Genomic DNA, 11880 nt, shown 5'->3' with positions numbered 1-11880 from the left:
GAGAGAGAGAATGCTAGAACAGGAAAGGGACCTCAAGAGGTCAAGACCAGGCCTCTGCCCTCATGGCAGGACCACGGACCATCATCATCCTTGATTAGACATTTATCTAACCTGCTCTTCATTATCTTAAATGATGGCGATTTCGCAACCTCCCAAGGCACTTTATTTGAGTTCTTAACCACCCTGACAGGAAGTTTTACCTAACGTCCAACCTACATCTCCCTTGCTGCAATTTAAGCCCAGATGTTGGTCTCTGCCAAAGAGAGCCCATGACTGCGAGACTACAGTGGGTATTCCTGCTTGACCACAGAAAGGAAATACAGGTGCAATTCCCTTAAACTGTCACAGGTGTTTTGTTTTGTTTTAATGAATCTGGTGGAATCTCTCAGGCAGCAGGTGGGAGACCTACAGGAGGAGGTAGCCAAGTTGAGGAGTATCCGACTCCATGAGCAGTTCCTGGACAGTATTCATGTGGAGACAGCCGAGGTAACTGTCCCAGTACACAGGACAGCTGATAGATCAGGGTGGACACTGGCAGCTTGTTACTTCTGGCAGTAGGTAGTGTTCCACCCCTGCTCAGAACCTTCCCACTGTGGTACTAGGAAACCGTTATGCTGTACTTGATAGAGGAGACAAGAATCGCCCCATACAGCAGAGGAGAAGCCTCATACCCCCAAGGCTGGGAAGTCTGCTGCCACCACTGCGAGGAGGAAATGTAGTGTAGTGGTGGTCAGGGACTCTCTTCTGAGGAGGATGGAGGCACCCATCTGTTGCCCTGACATTTCATCTCGGGAGGCATGCTGCCTGCTGGGGGCCCGTATCCGAGATGTTACGGAGGTGTTGTTGAGGATTATCCGGCCCTCTGACTACTATCCCATGCTTCTCATCCGTGTGGGCACTAATGATGCGATGCTGCGAGGTGTGATGCTGACCAGGTCAAGAGTGACTTCAGGGCTCTGGGGGCATGGGTGAGGGAGTTTGGGGCGCAGGTGGTATTTTCCTCGATCCTGCCTATCAGTGGTAGGAGCTCAGGCAGAGACAGGTGCATCCTAGAGGTGAATGCCTGGCTTCAAAGATGGTGTCACCAGGAAGGCTTTGGCTTTCTCGACCACGGGATGCTATTCCAGGAAGGACTGCTAGGCAGAGAGGGCGTTCACCTTTCAAGGAGGGGAAAGACCATATTTGGACACAGACTGGCTAACCTAGTGAGGAAGGCTTTAAACTAGGTTCGACGGGGGCAGAGGAGCAAAGCCCACATAAGTGGAGAACATGGAAACCTGGGATATGGGTCAGAAATGGGAGGCAGCATGGGCAACAATGTCAGAGTAAAAAGAGGGTCAGGGCAAAACAGGGAGGCAAGATCAAATCAATATTTTAGACGCCTATATACAAATGCAAGAAATATGGGTAATAGGCAGGAAGAACTGGAAGTGCAAATAAATAAATATAACTATGACATCCTTGGCATCACGGAAACTTGGTGGGATAATACACATGATTGGAATGTTGGTATTGAAGGGTACAGTCTGCTTAGGAAGTATAGACAGGGAAGAAAGCGGGGAGGTGTTGCCTTATTTATTAAAAATGTGCACACTTGGACTGAGGTGGAGATGGACGTAGGAGATGGAAGTGTTGAGAGTCTCTGGGTTAGACTAAGAGGGGTAAAAAACAAGGGTGATGTCCTGCTAGAAGTCTACTACAGGCCACCTACCCAGGTGGAAGAGGTGGATGAGGCTTTTTTTAAACAACTAACAAAGTCATGCAGGGCCCGGGATTTGGTGGTGATGGGGGACTTCAACTATCCAGTCATATGTTGGGAAACTAATACAGCAGATCACAGACTATCCAGTAAGTTCTTGGATTATAGTTGAGACAACTTTTTATTCCAAAAGGTTGAAAAAGCTACTGGGGGAAGCTGTTCTAGATTTGATTTTAACAAATAAGGAGGAATGGGTAGAGAACTTGAAAGTGGAAGGCAGCTTGGGTGAAAGTGATCATGAAATCATAGAGTTCACAATTCTAAGGAAGGGTAAAAGGGAAAACAGCGATATAGAGATAATGGATTTCAGGAGGGCAGATTTTGGTAAACTCAGAGAGCTGCTAGGTAAGGTCCCATGGGAAGCAAAACTGAGGGGAAAAACACCTGAGGAGAGTTGGCAGTTTTTCAAAGGGACATTATTAAGGGCCCAAAAGCAAGCTATCCCACTGTGTAGGAAAGATAGAAAATGTGGAAAAAGACCACCTTTGCTTACCCAGGAGATCTTGCATGATATGAAATAAAAAAGGAGTCATATAAAAAATGGAAACAAGGACAAATTACAAAGGATGAATATAGGCAAACAACACATGAATGAAGGAGCAAGATTAGAAGGGCTAAGGCACAAAATGAGCTCAAACTAGCTACAGGCATAAAGGGAAACAAGAAGGCTTTTTATAAATATATTAGAAACAAGAGGAAGACCAGGGATAGGGTAGGGCCACTGCTCAGGGAGGAGGGAGAAACAGTAACAGGGAACTTGCAAATGGCAGAGATGCTCAATGACTTCTTTGTTTCGGTCTTCACTGAGAAGTCTGATGAAAGAATGCCCAACATAGTGAATGCTAGTGGGAAAGGGGTAGGGTTAGAAGTTGAAATAAAAAAAGAACAAGTTAAAAATCACTTAGGAAAATTAGATGTCTGCAAGTCACCAGGGCCTGATGAAATGCACCCTAGAATACTCAAGGAGCTGATAGAGGAGGTATCTGAGCCTTTAGCTATCATCTTTGGAAAATCATAGGAGATAGGAAAGATTCCAGAAGACTGGAAAAGGGCAAATATAGTGCCCATCTATAAAAAGGGGAATAAAAGTAACCCAGGAAACTACAGCTTAACTTCAGTGCCAGGAAAGATAATGGAGCAGGTAATTAAAGAAATCATCTGCAAGCACTTGGAAGGCGGTAAGATGATAGGGAACAGCCAGCATGGATTTGTAAAGAACAAATCCTGTCAAACTAATCTGATAGCTTTCTTTGATAGAGTAACAAGCCTTGTGGACAGGGGAGAAGTGGTACATGTGGTATACCTAGACTTTAGTAAAGCATTTGATATGGTCTTGCATGATATTCTTATTGAAAAACTAGGCAAATACAACTTAGATGAGGCTACTATAAGGTGGGTGCATAACAGGCTGGACAACCGTACCCAGAGAGTAGTTCTTAATGATTCTCAATCCTGCTGGAAAAGTATAACAAGTAGGGTTCTGCAGGGGTCTGTGTTAGGACCGGTTCTGTTCAATGTCTTCATCAATGATTTAGATATTGGCATAGAAAGTACGCTTATTAAGTTTGCAGGTGATACCAAGTTGGGAGGGGTTGCGACTACTTTGGAGGATAGGGTCATAATTCAAAATGATCTGGATAAATTGGAGAAATGGTCTGAGGTAAACAGGATGAAGTTTAATAAGGACAAATGTAAAGTGCTCCACTTAGGAAGGAACAATCAGTTTCACACATACAGAATGGGGATAGACTGTCTAGGAATGACTACAGCAGAAAGGGATCTAGGGGTTATAGTGGACCACAAGCTAAATATGAGTCAACAGTGTGATGCTGTTGCAAAAAAAGCAGACATGATTCTGGGATGCATTAACAGGTGTGTTGTCAACAAGACACAAGAATCATTCTTCCACTCTGCTCTGCATTGTTTAGGCCTCAGCTGGAGTACTGTGTCCAGTTCTGGGCACTGCATTTCAAGAAAGATGTGGAGAAATTAGAGAGGGTCCAGAAAAGAGCGACAAGAATGATTAAAGGTCTAGAGAATGTGACCTATGAAGAAAGGCTGAAAGAACTGGGCTTCTTTAGTTTGGAAAAGAGAAAACTGAGGGGAGACATGATAGCAGTTTTCAGGTATGTAAAAGGGTGTCATAAGGAGAAGAGAGAAAACTTCTTGTTGTTGGCCTCTGAGGATAGAACAAGAGGTGATGGACTTAAACTGCAGCAAAGGAGGTATAGGTTGGACATTAGGAAAAAAGTTCCTAACTGTCAGGGTGGTCAAACAGTGGAATAAATTGCCAAGGGAGGTTGTGGAATCTCCATCGCTGGAGATATTTATGAACAGGTTAGATAGATGTCTATCAGGGATGGTTTAGACAGTACTTGGTCCTGCCATTGGGGCAAGGGGCTGGACTCGATGGCCTCTCGAGGTCCCTTCCAGTCCTAGTGTTCTATGATTCTATGAATCCAGCTCTCTCTGCCATAAATCTGTTGGCTGTGAATTACTAATAAGCATAAAACTCAGCCACATTTTTGTCAAGAAAGTCAGGATTTAGGGTCCTGAATGTACAACAGTTCTGTTGTCCAAGGAGGCACTACTCTTATGGTTCCTATGCAGTGTTGACCACACAGAACAATCAGGGCTACTGATAGAATTGCTGGGCCCCTTGGCAAGGTGTGTGTGTGTGTGGGCTAGTTCTGGGCTACCAGAAGGGATGGGGACTAGGGATGGGTCTGGGGTTTAGCCTCCCCTAGCCAGCCCTTCAGTCTTGCCTGGCCCGAGCTGTCTCTCCTGTGATAGTGTTAGTGGCCAGGAGCCCTGGGCATTTTAAAATTTCCAGGACCTGGGACAGCTGTCCCTTTTGTCCCCACTGTCGGTGGCCCTGACAACAATTCTTAATAAGATATTAGAAAACAGCATGGTCCACATGCTCATTGCTTGTTAATCTGCCTTTTTGCACGCTTCTGCTTCTGTCAGTACTTGTGGGCTGTTTACTGGGTAACGTTTGTTGTCTGTCAGGAAAACTGAGCCAACACATTCCCCATTTGCTAGTTTAATGCTTTAAAATGGTATATTGCTGCAACTTTTAATTGTGCTCTGCTTTAGCCCCTCTGTGGATGCAGTCATCCTGCCTGACATGTATAAGATCTTAGAATCACAGAACACTAGAACTGGAAAGGACCTTGAGAGGTCATAGAGTCCAGTCCCCTGCCCTCGTGGCAGGTCAAGCACCATCTAGACCATCCCTGATAGATGTCTGTTTAACCTGCTCTTAAATCTCCAGTGATGGAGATTTCACAACCTCCCTTGGCACCTAAGATCTCGGTACAACCGGCACCCACACCGAAAACATCGTAACCTAGGTCAGGGCCCACAACATTGAAATAATTAGCACTGACAGACTCTGCACGGAGGCAAATGGCACTGTGTATGGTACCAACTATGTTGACACTGGTTCCCTCGGCACCATACACTTCAATCTCAGGCAGCCATACAGCCTAACAACCTGCAAAGGCGCAGACAAAAACTTGCCACCTCAGCCCTTCTCCTGACCTGGTTATTATGTCGTTGTCGCTATCCCCCAATTTTCCAATAGAACCAATTGTACTAGAACAACCTCTAACACCTCTATCACCATTCGTCAGACCTCAACCTCCCATCGTTAGGCCTCCTTCTCCTCAGCTCAGGCGTCCCTCTCCTACCTCACAACCACGACAGTCCTATGAATACTTTTGCCAGATATCCTCAGCACTTCCTCCATCATTAAGTAAGTCTCACCTACCTTACTCATTCCACCAACATACCTACAAGAGACATTCACCTTCCCAATCTGCCTCACTGCGATCACAATGCTACTATTATTCATGTCCATATCATTGCAAAAACTACTACAGAGAATGTTATTCTCATAGATCCAGGGACAGATCCTCCGACTCTTGTCCCTCATACAAACACTGTATATCTCCACCTCCAAAGAGGCATAGGTACTCCTCGTCAAAAGAATACCTATATCCAATGCTCCCTGCTCCCCCAGAACCCACAGAGGAGCAGCCAGAGGAAATCGTGGAAGAGCAAATGGAGTCATATCAAACTGATGTCTCCTCATCATTGCTAGACGAGGCCGTCATCCCAGGTGATATATCTCCTCCTGACAATCTTAGACAATTTCTCTTTAAGACACACAGACACAGGACATACAAGTGGCAGAGGTACAAGTAAACCAGCGTAGGCTTCTTAAGAATTTAAGACCTCCGACATCATCCAAGACAGTCATTCCGTTAGATGATGCCATTGCAGAGGCTGTGGATAATATTTGGCAGACATCCGCCTCCATTCCACCAACCAATAAGAGAGCAGACAAAAAGTATTTAGTTCCCTTGAAGGGTATGGAATTCATATTCAGACACTCTCAACCCAACTGTCTTGTAGTGGAGTTCTCAAAACAAAGATCGAAGACACCACAATATAAATCTACGGTACCAGATAAGGATGCAAATAAATGCAAAGAAAGGTCTATTCAACCTCTACTCTGTTGTTACAAATGGCGAATTATGCCACACACCTTTTCCAATCATAATTTTGATAATTATACAAAACTTACGTCCCTAATGGAATATCTGTCTGATGAAAAGAGACACATATTAAAATCGATAGTCCAGGAAGGATACACTGCCTCATGTACGGGAGTCCAAATTGCTCTAGATTTTGCGGACACAGCTGCACTATCTTCCACAGTCGTAATGAGCCAGGTCGCCTGGCTACAAACATCTAAGAATTGCAAACAAAGGTGGAAGATCTTCCCTTTGATAAGTTGGAATTGTTTGCTGAGTCTACAGATACAGCTTTACACTCTAGTAAACACTCGAGAATTCCTTTGTGAACACTGGGTATGCATACCCACCCATCCCACCTCACCCCCCACCGTATAGGAGGAAAAGATACTACCCATATTAGAGCTGCTACAATTACCAACCTCAGCGGCTCCAATATCACCAATGTGGTTATGACCCGAGGCATCAACAACAACAACTAAGACCTCCAAGGCGGCATAACATGCAAGGCCATAACCCTGCACCACAAACCATGAGGCAGCAGGTTTGACTACTACGTGGAGGACTGGAACACCACACTTATCACCCAGTGCAAACAGCCAGCGCACCTTCTGTTCCATCACCGCCTGAGACCATTCCACCAGCAGTGGAGGACCATCACTGAAGACAAATGGGCTCTGGAGATAATTTCTGTGGGTTAAACCATTCCATTCCGCACCCTTCCGCCAAGCGCCACCCCCACCCAGTCCCTCTTCAGGAACCCCTCTCATGAGAAGTTGTTAAAGCACGAGGTGGACCACCTCCTCTCCATAGGAGTTGCTGAGAAGGTACCAGACGAATTCAAGGGAAAAGGGTTCTATTCCCACTACTTCCTCACAGACAAGAAAATGGGGGTGGAGAACAATCCTAGATTTTTGGGATCTCAATCGTTATCTTCACAAACAACATTTTAAGATGGACACAATTACCTCCATAGTTACTGCACTGGAAGACGGGGACAGGTTTGCAGCCCCGCCCTGAAAGACACTTACTTTCATATAACTATCCACCCTGCCCATATTCATTTTCTGCACTTCATAGTGGTCACAGAACATTTTCAGTACAAAGTTCTGCCATTTGGCCTGTCATCAGTGCCCAGAGTCTTCACAAAGGTGCTCTTGGTAGTAGTGGCTTACCTACACCACTTAGATGTTTTAATATTTCCATACCTAGACAGTTGCCTTTTGAAGGGCTGCTCCAGCGCAGATGTCCTCCATATGATAAGCATTACCACAAGGACATTTCAGTCTCTGGGCTTTATCATCAATTTTCAAAAATCAACCACCATGCCCATGCAGGACATAGAATTTGTAGGGGCTCACCTCGATTCTGTTACAGCAAAAGTATACCTACGGCACCTTGTTTTGATGTGATATAGTCACTAATACAAAACTTGATGCACAGTCCTATGACACAGGTTATAACTTGCCTCCAGCTTCTGGGTCACATGGCGGCCACCACATCAGTGGTCCAAAAATGCCAGGATGCATTTTCTTTGTCTCCCTCATTGGCTAGTGTCAGTATATACACAAATGAAGCACACTATTCACAAGAGGGTGTCACCAGCCACAGAAGTTCAAAAATCCTTGTGGAGGTGGATGAAACCAAAAAAATCTGCTATCAGGGGTCCCCTTTCACCAACCCCAAACTTGTGTTTTTATAACGATGGACACTTCCAGAATGGGCTGGGGAGTGCACATGGGGGACAAATCAGTACAAGGACACTGGTCACAACAGGAGATGGTTTTACACATAAACATGCTGGAGCTAAGGTTGGTGTTCAATGCTTGCAAACACTCTGTACAGGATATTTGGGGTACAGTTGTCTGCATCAATACCAACAACATTACCACAATGTATTATGTCAATCAACAAGGTGGAGCCAGGTCTCACACTTTGTGTGCAGAAGCTGTTCATCTATGGAACTGGTGTATAGCAAACGACAGTCTTGAGGGCCTCATACTTACCAGTCATCAGCAATGTTGTGGCAAATCTACTGAGCAGGCAATTTGCACCGGACCATGAGTGGGAGGTCAGTCCGGACACACTTCACCGCATCTTCTGCATTTGGAGCTTCCCCCAAATAGACCTATTTCTGACCTAGAACAACAGAAAATGCCCTCGTTTTTGTTTCAGGGTGGGCCTTGGCCCATACTCACTTGGGTGTGCTTTTCTTATACCATGGAAAGAACCCCTACTCTACACCTTCCCGCCCACTGGTTCTTATTCACAAAGTCCTGAAAATGGAGAGGCTAGAGAAGACCAATCCGATACTCAAAGCACTAGTGTGGGACCGTCAGCACTAGTTCCCACTGCTACAACAAATGTTGTTTTGCCCTCCATGCCCCCTTCCCATTATTCCAGATCTTCTTACACAGAATTGACGGACTCTGACGCACCCTCAGACACAAATGTTACATCTTATGACATGGTTGATTTTTGGTTCAACACCTCAGAGAACCTATGCTCTGAGCAGGTCAAGGAAGGACTGATATGTAGCAGACCAACTCCCACTTGAAAGACATGCCTCTATAAATGGAAATGGTTTACATCCTGATGCTCCTCCAGACAATTATGCCCACTGGAGATACCCATGCCTATGCTTCTAGGTTATTTATTGGACCTCAGACAAGGAGGATTTATACTACCATCCTTAAAGGTCCACCTGGCAGCCATATCGGCTTTTAGATACACTATAGAAGGGTCAACGGCTTTTGCCCATCCAATCACGACCCGGTTCCTAAAAGGCCTCATGAACTTATATCCCCTCGTAAACCAATAACGCCTCCATGGAGTTTGGACCTGGTGTTGGACATGCTGTCTAGACCACTATTTGAACCTCTAGCAACCATGTCGCTTCATTTACTCACCTTACAGTCAGGATTTCTTCTTGCTAAAACATTGGCCCTTAGAGTTAGTGAGTTGGCCACAGTAACAGCAATTCCCTTATACAACTTTCTCTAAGGATGCTGTGACATTATGGCTACGTCTACACGTGAAGCCTACATCGAAGTAGCCTATTTCGATGTGGCGACATCGAAATAGGCTATTTCGATGAATAACGTCTACACGTCCTCCAGGGCTGGCAACGTCGATGTTCAACATCGACGTTGCGCAGCACCACATCGAAATAGGCGCAGCGAGGGAACGTCTACACGCCACAGTAGCACACATCGAAATAAGGGTGCCAGGCACAGCTGCAGACAGGGTCACATGGCGGACTCAACAGCCAGCTACTCCCTTAAAGGGCCCCTCCCAGACACACTTGCACTAAACACCACAAGATCCACAGAGCCGACAACGAGTTGCAGACCCTGTGCATGCAGCATGAATCCCCTGCTGCAGCAGCAGCAGCCAGAAGCCCTGGGCTAAGGGCTGCTGCACACGGTGACCATAGAGCCCCGCACGGGCTGGAGAGACAGCATCTCTCAACCCCCCAGCTGATGGCTGCCATGGAGGACCCCACAATTTCGACGTTGCAGGACGCGGATCGTCTACACGGTCCCTACTTCGACGTTGAACATCGAAGTAGGGCGCTATTCCGATCCCCTCATGAGGTTAGCGACTTCGACGTCTCGCCGCCTAACGTCGAAGTTAACTTCGAAATAGCGCCCGACGCGTGTAGCCACGACGGGCGCTATTTCGAAGTTAGTGCTGCTACTTCGAGGTAGCATGCACGTGTAGACACAGCTTATGACTACAGCCTGCGTTCCTTCCCAATGTCTCCTCAGAATTCCACATAAACGAATAGATAACATTACTGTCCTTTGTGTGTGTGTATTATTATTTCTTTCCTTTTTTTGAATATCAAACAATATTTAACAGAACTTAACAGCCATAAACGATTGTTAACGAAATCCGTCTGCAGCCGCTGGTGGTTGAGAGGAACTGGTTTGGACCAGATTGCACACATGACCAAAAGCACACAAAGAGCCCATCATGCACCTGCACATGTGCGGTTTGGCTAATGACAGCTTAAAAAAAATGTCTGAACTGCACAGCCAGGGTGGGCCCGACACCTGACATGGAGCACCCATGGGGACCACTCGAAGAGGAAACTATATTTCAAAATAATCGAATCCCAAGCTCTGAATCTCCTTGTTCAGGCCACTTAAGAGGGCTTCTAGGCTTTCCATACCCCATCCATGCTAGGACTGACAGGCAGCATCATCCACAGTTGAGCTGAAAGCCATGGACCATGCAAGGCGGGGTTCCTAGGGCTTCCCAGATCTGTAGGTCTGACCTAGGAAACCCCAAGTTGGTGGGGCTTCTGTGGAGCAGTGGTCCCCAGATCCCTAGTCCCAGAACAGTTGAATAGCCTGGAAGTGCAGGCTTAGGTAAATCAAGCCCTCAGTAGCTCAGTGTTCAAGCTACTGGCAAATTCAAACCTCCTAAGTAGCCCCTGAGCTGGCTGGTAGTGCAGGGGTAAGCAGTGAGGTGGGGTAGCAGAAAGTAGGGTCCCCCTGGACTTGACTTGCCTTAATATAAAAAACACATAATTTGAGTCCATGCAAAGCAAGCGTCTACTGTATTTCAGCACACTTTAAAGGAGTACTATTTTCAGAATGCACTAAACCACCTGTCCTGAAAATCAGAGTCCCAAACTGAGCAACCAAGAATCTTTAGTCCCTTTTTTCAACTTCATGCATCATGTTCTGTTGTTTGTTGCGAATAACTGCAAGGTGTTTGTCAACCTTCTTGCTTTGCTTTAAGTCTCCTGGCATTGAAAATAATGGATAACCAGAGACATTTGAGTGCAACTGCTTCTGAGTTAAAATATGATGTGGTGGAGAAGAATAAACAAAAGTGTATTGAATGTTGTTCACAAGGGATGAATCGACACTAAGGTCCCTCTAGAGGATATGTGCATATTGAAGAAGTCATGGGATGACCCAAAATAATTCAAGAAGCTGATTCCAAATATTTGCTTCTATATTTCTTATCATAAGACCAGTCACTGAGCCATGTTAGTTATTTTCATTTCCTGGGAACAATGATTTAATTATTTCAATCATATTAATCATCTTCTGTTCATACACTAGATTCACCAGATGGACATAATCTGAGTTTTGTAGCTATATCCCTTTCTAAAACACATGACTCAAACTGCCTGTATTACACAGTCTTTTTCATTGCCTCAGAAAAATTGATAATGAACCTATCAGTGCTCTTTTCCCTTAGCAAGACTTCAGTCACCTGCTTTCTTGCTGGTAGTAGGTTACTGCATACTACGCTACTAAACTGAGCTTTGTATGTCATATCACTCCTTTTTGGAACAACATAGGAGATTACACCTTTACTTTTATAATAAGTGACATATTGGGAAGGGCTTTTGGAATTCATACTCATCCTACCTAAAGGTCATATTTGACCAAATTACATAATGTAATTAAAAATAGAAAACTGTAACAGAAAAATAGTCAGTGTCTGTCAAATTGTTTATGTAGTGGCAGCATCTGGAAGCCCCACCCATGGTCCAGAACCCAATGGTAGTATGCACTGCACAAACAAAATGAAAAGACAGCCTCTGCCCCCAAA

This window comes from Carettochelys insculpta, chromosome 3 (assembly GCF_033958435.1).
Source record: "Carettochelys insculpta isolate YL-2023 chromosome 3, ASM3395843v1, whole genome shotgun sequence".
NCBI lineage: Eukaryota > Metazoa > Chordata > Testudines > Carettochelyidae > Carettochelys > Carettochelys insculpta.
This window is presented reverse-complemented; position numbering follows the sequence as displayed.